We start from the raw sequence: 16,710 nt of genomic DNA on the forward strand, positions 1-16,710 counted from the left end.
AATATTGCTGAAAATGCTTCTGTGAAGAACCTTGGGAGAATTTGCCATGTTAAAGATGCTATATAAATGCAAATTATTATACTTCTCTTAACAGTTACCAGTTTCTGAAATAAAAAGAAAAAATTGTTGGAACCACTCAGCAGGTTAGACCATCTATAGAGAGAGCAAAACAGAGTTAACTGTAAATGCAAGATGTTGTTACTGTTTTGAGTCAATGACCTTTAATCACAACTAAAGTTGCATGTTTCTTTTTAACTGTAGTCTGTCATTCAGCCATATTCCTCTTAAGGTATCCATTGTTTTCATTATTCACTGCCACAGCCAACATTTGTTACCCACTCCTCATTGCCCGCAAGAAGGTGGTAGTGAGCCACTGTCTTGAACCGCTGCAGTTCATGTGGTGTAGGTACACCCACAGTGCTGTTAGAGAGGGGGCTCCTGCATTTTGACCCAGCAATGTAACTCCAAGTCAGGATGGGGTGCGACTCGGAGGAAACTTGGAGGTCATGATTTTCCCTTGCACCTGCTGCCCTTGTCTGCCTAGCTAGTAGAGATCACAGGGTTTGGAAGGTGCTGTTGAAGGAGACAAATATTAAAAGAAATGCTGAATATATCCAAGTAATTGTGTTCACTTTGATATCTTGCTGGTTGGTAGCTGAATCAGTGTTACAGAGATGCCGGATGCTGTGCATCCAGGAACAGGGTCATTGTCCTTCAGATTCCTTGCTATGGAATGTACACTTGTTAAGGAGTGGTGACTGTAGTTATCAGCCGTGGCTCAGCAGGTGATACTCTTGCCTGAATATCAGAAGGTCATGCGTTCAGGTCCCAATGCAGGATCTGAGCTCATCACTTAGGCTAGTGCTCCTGATGCAATGCTAAGGGGGTGCTGTGCTATCAAAGGCACCATCTGTTGTTGGAGCATAACACCTGATGCTGCTGCATAACCAAATCTGTGTACTTAGAACCAAAGAAAAGTTACAGTGCATAAAGAGGCCATTCAGCCCGTCATGCCTGTACTGTGAGGAGAAAATGCCCTTGCACTGTGTCACATAAACTTGGACCTGGCTTGTTCTCTGAATATCTCTGACTGTAATTGATGTCTTGAGTTTTGGCGAGTACCTTGTTTTGCCAGCATGGTTTGTAGATTCACTCAGGGGGACCGTGCTTTTAAATACAAGACAGTGAAGGAAGTGACGAGGAACTTTATGTTATATGGAAGTTGCTTCTTTTCTTCAGACCACTTCAATAAATATATGTTTCAAAAAGACTCTGGTATTTGAAGGTCGATGGACTTTGGGATCTTCCCATCAGTAATGAGTGCTGCTCAGCACCAGTTCCTGATTGTAACTGTAGCCAAAGCCACTGATTGCCCCTCCTACACTTGTTGCATGGGAAGCTATCCCTGGGCCCCGGAATTGGAGATGTCAGTTTGAAGAATTATGCCTTCACTAAAGAAGTGTTTGTTGACTGGGCTTTGAAATCACGTTTCTTTTGATCTCACTCGCTCTTGGTGTGATTGTGCAACGAGTGAGAGCATTAAGAAAAATGACACGCACGCACCAGACATGAAGAACGTTTGTTGATTATTAAAAAGAGAGTGGATTCTTTATCTGAGTGAGTGACCGTACTGTTAGCTGAACTCTCTTCCCTCTGCAGTAGTGGGTGTGAATCTCAACTGATTCTGGGTCGGGAACCATCGACAAAAAAAATTGATGGAAAAGAGCAGATTCATAGTTTGCGAATAAACATTCTCCCCATTGAGAATTTCTTATGTTTTTTTAGGCCTTGTAGGATCGACTTGTTTGTGGAATCTTGGCTCTTTCTGTGCAGCTTGGCCTTGATTGTAATCCCGAATTCTTCACTATGTTGCCATGAGAGAGCAGTGGTACTCGGAGGTTGGTTGGGTTGGGTCGGGGGGTGGGATTCAGGCAGCTGTATAAAATGATGTGGAATGTACAGCTCAGAAACAGGCCATTTGGCCCAACTATGCTGTGCTGGTGTTTATACTCGACACAAGTCTCCTCCCATTCTTCCTACCTCATCTCAACCTTTACTCATTTCTTTCATTTTCTCTCATGCACTCATCTGCTGCTGATAGTCTCATCCTTGCCTTCGTTGCTTCTTGACTTGACTATTCCAATGCTCTCCTGGCCATTCCCCCGTCTCCACCTTCCATTAACTTTACCTCCTCGAAAAATGGTGCTGCCCAAATTCTAATTGGCACCAAGTCACAAACTCCCAGCGAGTATAATGCCAAGGATTTGAAAATTCTAACTTTTACTTTATCGATTGAGAACATAACATCAAGGGCCAAAGCCAACGGAGGCAGAACATCACCAAATTTGAAAAGTAGGAAGAGAAAAGGCAAATTGACAGCTGGTGATTCAATGAATCAACTCAGGCTTTCAAAACTGTAGAAGCAAGGGGTGATGTGATGAAGGAAGGAGTTACATATCTCCCAGAAAAGTAAGAGTTGCGAAGGATGCCTGTCATGAAGCTATTAATGTATACAATATTTTGGAAAATATTTTTCTTTCTAAACAGAGGTTCAGTCTGTGGTTATGTCTTAATTGGATTAGAGCCAGCAAGTCTAGGTGCTTTGATATGTACTAGTTTTGATATGTAAGCGAGATAGCGTGCATTTGCATTTTTTGAATATAGAATTCAAGAAGTGGGTTGAAAACTTGACACCTTCCTAACAGCTACCAAGCCATATGTTTACATTACTAATAAAATTGGTACAATGAATAGGGTTTCATTGTTAAAAGGTAAAGCTCAAAGAGACTGGTGAAACATTGAGAATTTGAATCCAATTAGTGGTGGTAGGTATAACTTCAGTAGTTTTCGGGTGTGCAGGCAGAGGCAATGTTAAATCAAAAGGCAGCTGCAAGCCTCCAACTGGCTTCACAGTGAAAGGAACCTCATTTTGAATTTGTGGTGAAAATGCTTTGCCTATTGTGTGGTTAAGTCTATGGGTTGTTGTTGCCTTAATGGAGATTAGTTTGGTAATTTGTTAAAAGTTATGATGGTAGTAATTTGTAGCCATGTGTATATATATTTTAACCTGTGTAAATTGATGAAATGTTTCACTTAGTTTAATGTCAAACCTCGAGAACTAGTGGTCAGATTCCTGAATTTAGAGTCGCATCTCAAACATAACACTTAAAATTATTGATCATGACAGTTTCCCTCTGGGATTTTTAAATAGCTCCACTTTACCAACGGCATTGGTCGTAACAATACCAGAAACAGGATCTTGATTTGAACACTGAGGTAATGTAGGGAGGTGTCAGGGTATGTATTTGGAAGAGGAAAGTTCAGAGATGCGCTGTCCATAGCTTTTTTGGATTCATAGCGAGAGTGCACAATTCAGGGGAAGAGAGACAGATGTGACAGAGAAGGGGTTGTAAGGCAGCAGACCAGGGGTGTTGCTGTCTGACAATGAGCTCCTCTTGGAGTACTGTGTACAGTATTGGTCTCCTTATTTAAGGAAAGATGTAAATGCATTAGAAGCTGTTCAGAGAAGGTTTACTAGGTTTACCTGGAATGGGCGGGTTGTCTTATGAGGAAAGGTTGGACAGGCTAGGCTTGTATCTGCTGGAGTTTAGAAGAGTAACGGATGTCTTGATCGAAACCTTTAAGATCCTGAGAGGTCTTGACAGGGTGGATGTGGAGAGGATGTTTCCTCTTATGGGAGAACCTAGAACCAGGGGTCACTGTTTAAAAATAAGGGGTCGCTCATTCAAGACAAAGATGAGGAGAATTTTTCTCTCAGAGGGTAGTGAGCCTTTGGAACTCAAAAGGCAGTGGAAGCAGAGTCTTTGAATATTTTTAAGGCAGAGCTAGCTAGATTCTTGATAAACAAGGGGGTGAATGGTTATTAGGGGTAGGCAGGAATGTGGGGTTGAGGTTACAATCAAATCAGCCATGAGGTTATTGAAAGTTGGAGCAGACTCGAGGGGCCGAGTGGTGCACTCCTGCTCCTAATTCGTATGTTTGTATGTTGTACCGCATCCAAAAGTGACGGAGCTTCTCACATATAGTAAGTCTTGGGTCTTGGAGACTGTGGGGATGATAACAATTGAGCAGGTTGAAATATCAGTGGACTGCCTCTTTAATTGGTTGAAAAACCATCTGTTGGAATTAATTTTTTTAGACAATGAGACAAACCTAATTCTACAGGTGACCTCATCAGCTCATCAGCAATGATACACTGGGAGGCGCTGGAGAATTTACTGTTCGTATATTTAGATTTTTATTTCCGTGAGCTGGAGAAGAAAGAAAATAATTAGCTAAAGGGGAAAAAAGCAGGACATTCATTTCAAGCAAAGCATCTGCAATCCATATTGTCAATACTGCACAGCAGCCCTCCCTTCAGTGGGACAGATTGTCTGGGGACACGGTGAAGATAGATGGCAGGGATTAATCTTTGCTCTAGAGGGAAAGGAATAGATAGTTAGCCAGGAATACGACTTGAAAGATGTGGACGATAGAACAGTATGTGGTATTCAAAATTTTTAACTGCCCACAAAGATGCTATGTGTATTTTTAAAAATTCCTTCTGGGAATGTGGGGGGAGCTGACAAGGCTGGTATTTTACTTCGCTATCCTCAAAAAGGCGATTGTGAATTTTCTTCCTGAACCGCCGCAGTCCATGTGGCTCTTGCACAGCGCTGTTTGGGGAGGGCGTTCCTCGCTTTTTGTCAGATTTCGACAATAAAGGAACCTTGGACACATGTCCACGTTGGCGTGATGAGTGGCTTGAAGATGACAGCGTTTCCCGTGCGCCTGCTGCCTCCGTCCTTCCAGATGGTGGAAATTGTGGGTCCGGAAAGTGCCGTGAATAAGATGCTCCTCCCATGTTCCTAATTGGGATTCGAGAACCAAAGCCTTTCACAGCTTTGGGAGCTTGTTTTTAATTCTTTCGTGGGTCGTGGGCGTCGCTGGCTAGGCCAGTATTTATTGCCCATCTGTAATTGCCCTTGAGAAGGTGGTGGTGAGACATCTTCTTGAATCGCTGCAGTCCACATGATGTAGGTACACCCACAGTGCTGTTAGAGAGGGAGTTCCAGGATTTTTCCCAGTGACAGTGAAGGAACGGCGATATAGTTCCAGGTCTTTCCCAAAGTCTTTTTAGAAATAGTAGCTCACACGGAAAGGAAGATGTCTGTACTGAGGGAGTATATTGTGACTCTCATCCATTCTTCCATCTCACTTCAGTAGAGATTACTCAACTGTATAAGAGGCATCAGTCCCTCCAAGCTAAGTGGCTGGTGGCTCTGTAGATAAATAAAGATGCTTTAGTGAATATAAAGCTGCATTGTTAAATAAAAGGTCTGGCTACAAATGAGTATGAAAAACATTGCCAGCTTGAGGACATCTTATACAGGCTCGATGTGCAGCTAAGACGCAGAAAGCTTTGGTATGAGCAATGTTCCCTCTGACCTCTGTTTGCAGTGCATGACTGGCTTGTTTCACTGTGCGGTCCCTTTAAGATTGACACATGCATGCAGCTTAAAGGGAACATTGCCTGTTCCTCCCCTGCACGGCATATTCCTGATCGAGGGAACGTTAGCTATGGGCCCAGATTCCCTCGCAGGAACTGCTGTTGTAGTGTTAATGCTCCCTTTGCTTTTTCTGCTTGTCTGGGTGTCCAGCATGCACCTTCCTTCAGAGTCAGCAGAGGCTCAGTGAGATACACTGTCACCTCTGAGTTGAAAGACTGCGGTTCAAAGACTTTAGTACGGATATCTAGGCTGATGTTCCCGGTGCAGTGCCAAGGATGTGCTGCACTGTTGGAAATCCTTTCTTTCAGTTTAGGCATCAAACTGAGGTCCCCGTCTGCCCTCTCTGGTGGATGCAAAAAGTCCCATGCCAATGTTTTGAAGAGCAAGGGAGATCTTCCCAAATGTTGGAAAAACTCAGCAGACCTGGCAGTATCTGTGGAGAGAGAAATAGAGTTAACGTTTCGAGTCCAATATGACTCTCTGGAACTCTTATTTCAGATTTCCAGCATCCGCGGTGTTTTGCTTTTATCTCCAATATTTATCCTTTGTCATTAAAACAGCGTCATTGTAACAGATTACCTGATCATTATCACTCATGTGGGATCTTGCTGAGTGTAAATTGACTGCTGCAGTTCCTACATTGCAAGAGCGGCTACACTTCAAAAGTATTTCATTGGTGTGGAACACTTTTAGGCGCTATATAAATGCAAGGCTTTCTTTCCTCTTCAGCGTGACTTCTCTACCTCCTGTTTGATTGCATTACCCTTTGAACTTTCTCAGGAATGGAAACCAGTGCTTTTATTAACGTTCTCCTGGTGGAAATTTCCAACTGAGGCATCACATTTTTCCCCTCAGATTCTGGCATTTTTTATAATTCATTCTCGGGATATGGGCTTCATTGGCAAGGCTGGCATTTATTGCCCAGCGCTCGTTGCCCTGAAGACTTAAAGGCTGTTAAGAGTCAGCCACGTTAATTATGGAACTGCAATTCACCCATTTGGTTTTTGTAACAATCTGATAGCTTCCTGATCATTTTTAAACCATTTTTAAATTATTATTTCCAGATTTAAATTGGATTTTGAACTCATTCCCTGGATTGTTAATTCAATAATATAGTCAATACGCCACCACATGCATGCTGCTGCACCTTTAACAAGAGCGGTTGACTCTTAATTGCCCTCTGAAATGGCCTAGAAAGCCACTCACTTCAAGGGCAATTAGGGATGGGCAATAAATACTGGATTTGCCAGTGACTCCCACATCCCATGAAGAAATAAAGAAGAAAAAAAAAATTGGTTCCCCAATCAAATTTCCAACATTTTTGGCGCTCCTCTTATCTCCCCCAGTGGACTGCTTTCTGGCACTGCTCAAGCTAATTGGAACAGGCGAAAGTCAGCTGAGTTTCACATCCTTTTAGGTTGTGTCCAAATGTTCCCCTTTCTCCTGGGCCGAGGATGTTTTCTGAATTTCGAGGAAGCAGCTACGTGACCGGCGTTCACCCATCAAAGATACATAAACTGCCTTTAATAAATTTAACAGAAACGCTTCAGTTGAAGGTTCTCTACAGCATCCCAAGCAAACTAGAACAATCAGGAGCAGAAATCGTCAACAGTTTGTAAATGGTGACAATCGCTGTAATTAAAAGCGAAAGAACTTTCATGTCCTCAGAACATGCAAAGCCCTTTGCAGCCAATGCAGCGCAGTGACTGATTTTATACATGAAACGCTGCAGCCAGTTTGCGCACAGCAAGTTCCTTCCAGCGGCAATGAGATAATGACCACGAGTCCATTGACCACCAGGAGAATTCCCCTGCTCTTCTTTCGAAATGGCGCCACGGGACCTTTTACATCCACCTGAGATGGTAGATGTGGCCTCATCCGCCAGACGTACCTTTGACAGTGCAGCTCTCCCTCAGTAGCGCCATGGGGCTGTCATCTCAAGTCTCTGGAACCCACAACCTTCTGAGTCAGAAGCAAGTGGTAGCACTGAGCCACGGCTGATACAGTACACCCAACATTGGCAACAACAATATGGCATCATGATTATGCCAAGTGATTTGGCACAGTGCAATATTGAACAGCAAATACGAACATACGAATTGGGAGCAGGAGTAGGCCCCTTGAACCTGCTCCGCCATTCATTAAGATCGTGGCCGATCTAATTATAACCTCAGCCAGAATTTTCTGATCCTGCCAGGCCTGGGCATTCTATGGGCTTTCTACACCTCCTCATATTTGCTCGATTTGCTGGATGGACAATCCAATTTTTGCATTTTAAAAAGTCTCAAATCAGGGTTAGAGTCACAGAGGTCTACAGCACAGAAAAAGGCCCTTCGGCCCATCGAGTCTGCGCTGGTCAAACAAATACCTAACTATTCTAATCCCATTTTCCAGCACTAGGCCCATAGCCTTGTATGCCATGGCATCGCAAGTGCACATCCAAATACTTCTTAAATGTTATGAGGGTTTCTGCCTCTACCACCCTTTCAGGCAGTGAGTTCCAGATTCCCACCACCCTCTGGGTGAAAAAATTTTTCCTCACATCCCCTCTAAACCTCCTGCCCCTTACCTTAAATCTATGCCCCCCTGGTTATTGATTCCTCCACCAAGGGGAAAAGTTTCTTCCTGTCTACCCTATCTATGCCCCTCATAACTTTATACGCATTGGTTGAATGTCACCTGAATACAGCATTAAACACAGGCACAATGTCTAGGCCAATGTTCAAATCTCAACCAACTTAATTAAATCAGAATATTTAGTCATTATTTCATTGCTGTTTGTGGGAGCTTGTGGTGCACAGGTTGGCTACCACATTTCCCACATTACAGTTAATGAAGTGCAATCATTGCTGTAAAGAGCTTTGGGTCATCCTGAGGTGGTCACAGGCACTATATAAATTCTTCACTCAAATGTCTAATTGCGTATTGCACTCGCCAAAGACTCATTGATCCTGTGGATGATTTGTCACGATGTGACTGCTTTTGAACACTGGCTGATGCCTTGCGCCTGTCGTTAATGTAAAGATTTCTCTGAGAGTTCATTTGTTTGGAGGTGGGGTGGGGAGGAGGGGAGCTCAGAAATATCCCCAGAAAGGTCAGAAGCTGAATCTCCAAACAACTTCGGCTGTTTATGCAGATCCCTACAAAGCATCCACTGTCTTGTGCGAAATTCAGGCAAACACATTCCAGCCAGGCATTGATACTGGAGCAGAATTGTCCGTCTTGTCAGTGATGGAATAAAAAAATCTGAATAATGCGTTCACTGCCTTGCCCAGTGACATTGTTCTGGCTCTGGGAAGGGGCACCAGACACTCATAAGAAATACTGGGTTTATACCAGACAGAGGCGGCATTAAGGTTGCCATTTTAATGCTTAAATATCAGAGGATAAATTCTCCGACTGCACACTCCCAATGCAGAGTCCCACTCTCTGGGACGTATATCAGGACATTGGATCCCCCCCACATGTGAAATTTCCTGATATCCACCTATCCTCGCAGCAAGTGAGGGAAATAACTCTTGTCACCCACTCCTGGGGTTTTCTAGGCAACACCAATTGAAACAAGGCAATTGGAAAATTTATTCTCTGATTTCAGCCAGATTTCTTCGGGGTCAGTTCCACCTTTGGGCTGATCAATCAGAAATGATGCAGGGTTGAACTGGTATCAGAGAACATGGACAATTTACAACCTAGATTTTTCAATCCGTTAAGGAAATATCATCTTCCTGATGACCAGTGTTTCTAACGTGCTAATGGGAAATAAGTGATGAGCTAGTCCGCTGATTAACTATCACTTGAATATGTCCGTCCAACGCCTTTACAGGGATGGTTCAGCTGTGTTGTTTGTGTATTGAAGGTGGAGGATTTGTACTGCTTCTCTGCACTATGGGTAAAGCCTACCATCTTTCAGTGACATACACTGTGTAATGCACTTGTCGCATATCCGCCTCATCACTAAGGTCACCTGTTTGCGCCTCCACAACATCCCTCGACTCTGCTCCTGTCTCAGTTCATCCGTTGTGGGACCCCTCATCCCTGCATTTCTTACCTTGAGAGTCTTGACTATTCCAGCACTCTCCTGGATGGCCTTCCACATTCTACCCTTCGTAAACTTGAGATCATTCAAAACTCAGCTGCCCATGTCCTGCCCATGTGAACTCCCATCCACCCTAAGCTTGCTGACCTAAGTTGATTTCTGATTAAGCAAAGCTTAAAATTCTCAACCGTGCCTGCCCTCTCCGATGGAAGTGAAATAGTATTTGGAAGAAGAGCAGGGGAGTTCTCCCAGGGGCAGGATTTGGCGTTCGGCGGGCGAGCGTGTACCCAACCCGATCAGTGTAAACTCACGTGTGCTGACATCAGCCGAGCACCCCGACATCATCGCGCGCTCACCCGATCTTTCGGGCGGCAGGCGCGCGCGAGAGTTGGCAGTACGCCTGCCGTCAATTAAGAGGCCTAGTAAGGCTCTTAAAGTATTAATTAATGTGTATCCTTCGCTGCCCACTCCACCATTCGGTTGGCGGGCGGGCGGGCGAATAGGCCAGGCGGCCTTTGCATTTTTTACGGAACCTCATCGACGGGCGGGATGAGGTTTCCAACAGCAAATATAAAACCAGTAAAAAACAATGTTGCCATCTTTCAAATGTGCCCCTCTTCATGTGACCAAGTCACATGTGGGGGACACGTTTATTTCATCTTTAAAATCATTGCTCAGTGTCCAATTCTTCAGCTCCCTGAGGCAGCTCAGTGCCCTCGGGGAGCTGTCGGCGCGCGCTGTACCACGCGTGCACAGACTTCCACGCTCGCCCCCACCCCGGCAGTGCTGAGCTTTTTGGCACACCTTTCACGCTGGCTGGCTGTTAGTTGGCCCGCCACGTGGATTCGCAGTCGGAGCCCGATCGCAGGCAACAGTCTGTTTCACGGGCCCGCCTACCACCTCCGCCCGACAAAGGGAAAATCCTGCCCCCCGCGGTGTCATGAACAATATTTATCCCTCAATCAGTGTCACTAAAACAGATATAATATTTTTCCTTTTCTTTCTCTGCTTTAGAAAGAGTGACATGGCAATTGCCTGAGCGTATCTATTCAAGTAGGTAGATTAGTGAGTGGGATGAGGAGGAAGGGCATCAAAAACTTCTTATGAAACTAGAGAGAGAGAGCAGCAAACCTCCCCATTCCCCATTTCCACCTTTTACAATGGTCTCATTTTCAAGGATCTGGAGGACTTTTTTCTGTACACGGTGTCAGAGTTTCAAAGCTAGGAGGCACACCCCGGATGAATGTCTTCTCCTGGTTGTTATGGGCTGTCTCCTCACACTCCCACCAACACCAGCCCCCCACCCCTCCCCCACCACCCCGGCTCCCTGCAAGCAAAGTTTAACATGTGAGAAGTCATGTGACCAAAAGGAGATCCAGGTGTCAGCACACAACTCATATTGTGTATAAAAACAGGCAAAATTAACCCCCTTATGTGGGACAAATATTTTGGACTTGTGTGTAAAGGAACATTCCAGATGGAGGTTGCGAATGTGGTAGTTGGGGTTTGAAAACCTTGCGAAATAATGATTACTCATGTTAAGGTTTTGGAGCACTTATAAGATGGTGAGAGAGAGAGTTAACTGCAAGTGCCAAACAAAAGTACAACATTGGTGCAAGGTCATGGTGCTTTCCATCACCTTGGCTGACCTGTACTGTTCCCATATGCAGTGTTGTGGAAGAGACTTTGATTCTGGTAGATACTTAACTTCTGTTAACCCTGGGTTGTTGTTCTTGGAAGTCTTTAGAGTTGAAAAGAGCCCCAATCTCCCTTATTTGCAGCAAAAGAATTGGCGTAGTTTTAGAGAGAACTGAGCTGCCCCTCTGGCTGCACCCGCCCACAGCCTGCACCGTAGCCTGTGCTCTGGCCTTCTCCCCTGGCTTGCGCTCTGGCCTTCTCCCTCTAATCCACCTGTCTGATATGTCCCCTTGTCCCTCCTTTGTCTTGCCCCCATCCCTACGCCAGCTTTATCCCCCCCCACCGTTCTACCGAACTGGTCTGTTCTCTGACCAGCCGCCTGACCTCCCTCATGGAAAATTCAGTTGTCAACTGGTCCAGTTTTAAATGGGAATTGGAACTAGTCCCAGCTGAGCTACTCCCAGTCAGCCAGCTGAGCCACTCCCAGTTGACCAGCTCCCAGTTGTCCAGCTGAGCTGCTCCAGGTTGTCCAGTTGAGCTGCTCCAGGTTGTCCAGTTGAGCTGCTCCAGGTTGTCCAGTTGAGCTGCTCCCAGTTGTCCAGTTGAGTTGCTCCAGGTTGTCCAGTTGAGTTGCTCCAGGTTGTCCAGTTGAGCTGCTCCCGGTTGTCCAGTTGAGCTGCTCCCGGTTGTCCAGTTGAGCTGCTCCCGGTTGTCCAGTTGAGCTGCTCCCGGTTGTCCAGTTGAGCTGCTCCCGGTTGTCCAGTTGAGCTGCTCCCGGTTGTCCAGTTGAGCTGCTCCCGGTTGTCCAGTTGAGCTGCTTCCGGTTGTCCAGTTGAGCTGCTCCCGGTTAAATTATTTCCACTTGAGTCATTAAGCTTGTCCTAGTTGTGTCCAGTTAGCCTGGTTAAATTTACTGGCCCGAGTTGATCAATTCTTTTTTTAAAGGAACACTTTCACCATTGGACTTGGTAGGGAGTGGGATGCTTTTTTTAATTCATTCATGGAATGTGTGCATTGCTGGCTGGGCCAGCATTTATTGCCCATCGCTAATTGCCCCTGAGAAGGTGGTGGTGAGTTGCCTTCTTGAACCACTGCAGTCCATGTGGTGTATGTACACCCACAGTGCTGTTATAAAGGGAGTTCCAGGATTTTGACTCAGTGACAGTGTAGGAACAGCGATATATTTCCAAGTCAGGATGGTGAGTGACTTCCAGGTGGTGGTGTTCCCATATACCTGCTGCCCTTGTCCCCCTAGATAGTAGTGGTCGTGGGTTGGGAAGATGCTGCCCAAAGAGCCTTGGTGAGTTCCTACAGTGCACCTTGTAGATGGTACACACTGCTGCTACTGTGCGTCAGTGGTGGAGGGAGTGAATATTTGTGGATAGGGTACCAATCAAGCGGGCTGCTTTGTCCTGGACAGTGTCAAGCTTCTTCAGTGTTGTTGGAGCTGCACTCATCCAGGCAAGTGGAGAGTATTCCATCACACTCCTGACTTTGTGCCTTGTAGATGGTGGACAGGCTTTGGGGAGTCAGGGGGTGAGTAACGCGTTGCAGGATTCCTTGTCTCTGACCTGCTCTTGTAGCCACAGTATTTGGTGACCGTCAGAGCAGGAGGTGGGGGTTTGGTAAGTGTTATGGGGTGTTGGGTGGTGTTGAGATGGGTGGGGGTTCTTTTAATTGAAACCAGAGGCAGGGATTACAACTTGCTGAGACCTTCTGCTGGCCAACTCACTCAATTCCAGTGCCGCTCGAATCATTCAAACTCACCCTGCAGACTCCCAGGATCAGTCTCCACAGGCTGTCCAAGAAAATACTGGACACAAAGTGTCCTTTAGGGGACAAACAGTCAATGGACAATCACTTGAAATATGGGACAGCTAGTCACCCTGCAGCTAAGAATTCAAAATTTGTGAAAGGGAAAATCTAGAAAATTATTTCACTCCTTTCATATAAATTCCACTAATAAATGAAAAAGAAACTGCCAATAATATGTCAGTATGTGCTCTAGTGAATTATAACTTGACTGGACGGCACTGTTAGTTTCAAATTTTATTGTGGTGCGTAAAAACACAAAATGCATGATGCAAATACCAAATAAACAGTGCAGGAACGAGAAAATAAACACAGTTAAAGTGCAGAAATGTTAACTTACAGTAGTTAATCAAAATATTGAGCTTAAGCATTTACATTTACCTGTTGAATACTTCATTGGATTATTGTCCCTTTATTGAGGTCCTGAATCTTCTCAGGGATGACTCTTTCTTGACAACCTCTTCCCCTGGGTCTGGAGATGGCGGGTGAAACATGCTGTAAAGTAAGGGACAAAGTTTAAGCTTGAAATTAGTTGGGGTCTTCCAAAACCGGTGACAATAGGTCTCCAAGCCAACCTCCTGCACGAAATTGCACTCCCTTTTTTGCCTGTAATAAAACAGCCTGCCAGTTCATCGGACCCACAGATGCCAATGATGAATTCATCCTTTGGCTGTGTGCCTTATTCCACGTTCCCTCTGGTATCTCAGTGCCACCTGGCAGCTTTGCCCTGTGTTATGACGTGGCAGATGTTGTGTGCCAAGTGGACCAAATCCACGAGGGAAACTTGGTCACGCTACTACAATGGTTTTGCTATTTGTATTTATTATGAGAAGGTGTGTGCACTGAGTTCAGAAGTAATAAGTCCACCAAGACCTTTAGAGATTTTAAAAATTAAATTAAAATATTTATCAACAAAATATGAAAGATGTCAAGCACATACCCAAGACTATAATTACTACCATAATAACTCCTAAAATCCTAATTAATCTGACCCCCAGTTGCACCTCCTTTAAGGCAATGGTCCAAAATGGATTTTAGATTTAAAACAGAACCAGCAAATTCACAATACACACTTGACAGTGGAATTCCAAATGACTTTTTCCTAACTTCAGTTTCATTATATAGCAGACTTATGCACATATGCTGGAGGCTTCATTAAGGCTATTTCACACGCTCCTGTTAGATCTTACATGACCATCTGACACATAGCCTTTCATTCTCCTTTATATATGTTTCTTTCTTTTTAATATGTAAATTCTATTGTTCCATATGCCTTTGAAACTGTATCTTTGTCGTAACTTTCATGTTGAAAGATAAATACATTCCTTAGCCTTGCTTATCTGGCTAGTTGCAAACAGACTAAGACCCCTTTGAAATCCAAATATCCCTTCATTTATCTAAAAATACAAATTCCTTTCACATGCTAAGCCAGCATGTCAAGCACCACATTTGATGATTCCAAACTTGCAGTCTACTTGACTCTAAATGTAAGTAAATCACAAACAGACTCAACTATACTTACCCCCGAAAAATATTATGAAATTATACGTTCATCACACCTGTAAGTAAAATCAGGGACATATTCAATATCCTACAGGTAAAATAGATTAACTACAGATGTTATGTGAGGTTATTCAACGGTTCAGTCTCAACGAATGACAAATCATTAGTAACGGAGGCAAGTTTAACACTGCACCGACCATCATAATGATCTGTCAATTTTTGCTGAACCCAACATTGATTATCAAATGTTTTGAAAATTAATTCTAAGAATCATTACCTTGTCATCGATTACAATGTACAACTGCTCACTGGTTTCTGCGAGCTCTATACAGGGGGCTTGCTGACTCTGCCTGGGTGGTGTAGGCATCTCCAACACTCTTCCCTTGTGTGGTGCTGGTGCATCACCTTGCCTAGCAACACGGTGAAAAATAATTTGCATCATTCATATATCAGCGTTGGGAGGCTGTTGCACAAACCCAGTTCACTCTATTATCTGTTTCTGACTACACAGAGCTGCATTACCCGCAGAAAGAGTTGTACTAGTAATATTAAAATAACAGTGATATCTGACCTATTTTTGACAGTTCCACAATTTCCTCCTCTAGCTTGTGGTTCATGGCCTCCAGCTGCTTTTTCTTGAACTGAGAGGCTATCAAATCCTCCCTCCAGCCATTCTCTCTTCCATCGCTGCTCTCAGGCCTCTGTGGCAGGCAGACTTTCCCTTCCTTCTGCCAGAGAGAAGATATTTTTGAAATCGTTTAACTTTGATTTGAGATCTCATAAACCATTTGCAATGGAAATCAGTGAGAAGATATTTACCCTGGCTGCATCTTCAAGTGCTCTGTTCATCCGGTGCGGGTGTGTTGTCACCAGTGCTGTTGTCCTGGACAGTGCTGTTCACAATCTTTCTCACAACCCCGAACTCTGTAACTTCTGCTGGATCTCTTCACGGGTGCCTGTGGATCAAGAACAATCTAATAGCGTTGCATGGCACATTTTACGTTTACCTGCCTAGTCGGTTGGGACGTTATATCAGGCAAATGATTTCCATGGTTCACAAATCTTCTGACCCCTTTTGATGAAAAGAAAGTTTCCTTATATCTTTGAAATCTATCTGTGACAATCATAGGAAGCTAAGGGCACAGAAGGAAAGAACTCGGTGTCTGCACTGGCTGAAAAAATTAGCCGCCCAGCCTATTCCCATATTCCAGCATTTGGTCCATAGCCTTGCACTTGAGGTGTATATCCTTTTAAATGAGTGGAGAGTTTCTGCCTCTACGACCCTTTCAGGCAGTGAGTTCCAGACCCCAGCAAACCCCCTGGGTGAAAAATGTTTTTCTCATCTCCCCTTTTTAATTGTTCCACCAGTCATTGCCCCTAGTCACTGACCTCCCTGCTAAAGTATTGAGTTGAAACTCCAAGGAGAGTTAACAATTGGCTGCATGACGATGAGCCTAGAACTCGAAATCCACTTTTTACTCTGCCTCTTGTCGTCCACCGCTGTTTGACGGGATCCATCGCACCAGACAGGGATTTATGTTGCTGTACAATTTGATAGATGTACTGTTGATCAAGGAACTAATCAAGGCAAACTCTGACAGGCATTGAAGAATTAAGTTTAAAAAAGAGATCTACCTGTGAAAAGAGAGCAACGATGTTATTTGAATATTTAAAGAAGTGATCTTAAAATAGCCCTATAGCCTCAGACCTGTCCCAGTAAAATTGTCAAATCCTCAACCCCCCTCAGTGAGAAAATGCAAATAAACAAATTTTCCCTCCTTCAGCCAACACTGCAGGAGCTGGGGGACACATATTGCTGATTGACAAACACTATGGCCAATCAGAAAGTGCCTTTTTTGCTGAAGCTGGCCAATCAGGGTGTAGTGGGCGGGCCTCTTCCATCTTCATTCTGGCCCCCGCTCTAGTGGGTCACATTGCGGCCTGCGCTGGCTCCAGGCAGCTTTGGGGTTACTGCAGCGTCTCTGTCCCGCTTCCTGGTAATGGCCGCCCCTCGCCCGCTTGCTGGTAACAGCCGCTCCTGCCCTCCTAGTTCTGAACGCTCTCCTTTATGGCTGATGCAGCCCACCCCGGTTCAAGCGTTGGCCTCCCTGGCATTCGTCTCCTCTCCCCTGCTCCCCGGTATCAACTGCCTCTCCCCCGCATCCCCGGTAACTGCCGCCTCACCCCCACTCTCTGGTAACGGCCGCCCCT

The 16,710-nt window shown here is 44.8% G+C and overlaps 1 protein-coding gene and 1 long non-coding RNA gene across 2 annotated transcripts in view; one reads left to right on the forward strand and one right to left on the reverse strand.

Annotated features, from left to right (window-relative positions):
* The window catches only part of LOC144694013 (rho guanine nucleotide exchange factor 26-like), a 210,022-nt gene that overhangs the window by 69,197 nt on the left and 124,115 nt on the right, over positions 1 to 16,710 (forward strand). The window lies entirely within an intron of this gene.
* Positions 13,378 to 15,227, reverse strand: LOC144694015 (uncharacterized). Its single transcript, XR_013579635.1, has 3 exons — positions 15,071 to 15,227; positions 14,777 to 14,909; positions 13,378 to 13,491 (listed from the first exon to the last, which is right to left on the reverse strand). It is a non-coding gene; the product is annotated as an uncharacterized LOC144694015 (long non-coding RNA).

The sequence above is a fragment of the Cetorhinus maximus genome, chromosome 19, assembly GCF_964194155.1.
Source record: "Cetorhinus maximus chromosome 19, sCetMax3.hap1.1, whole genome shotgun sequence".
NCBI lineage: Eukaryota > Metazoa > Chordata > Chondrichthyes > Lamniformes > Cetorhinidae > Cetorhinus > Cetorhinus maximus.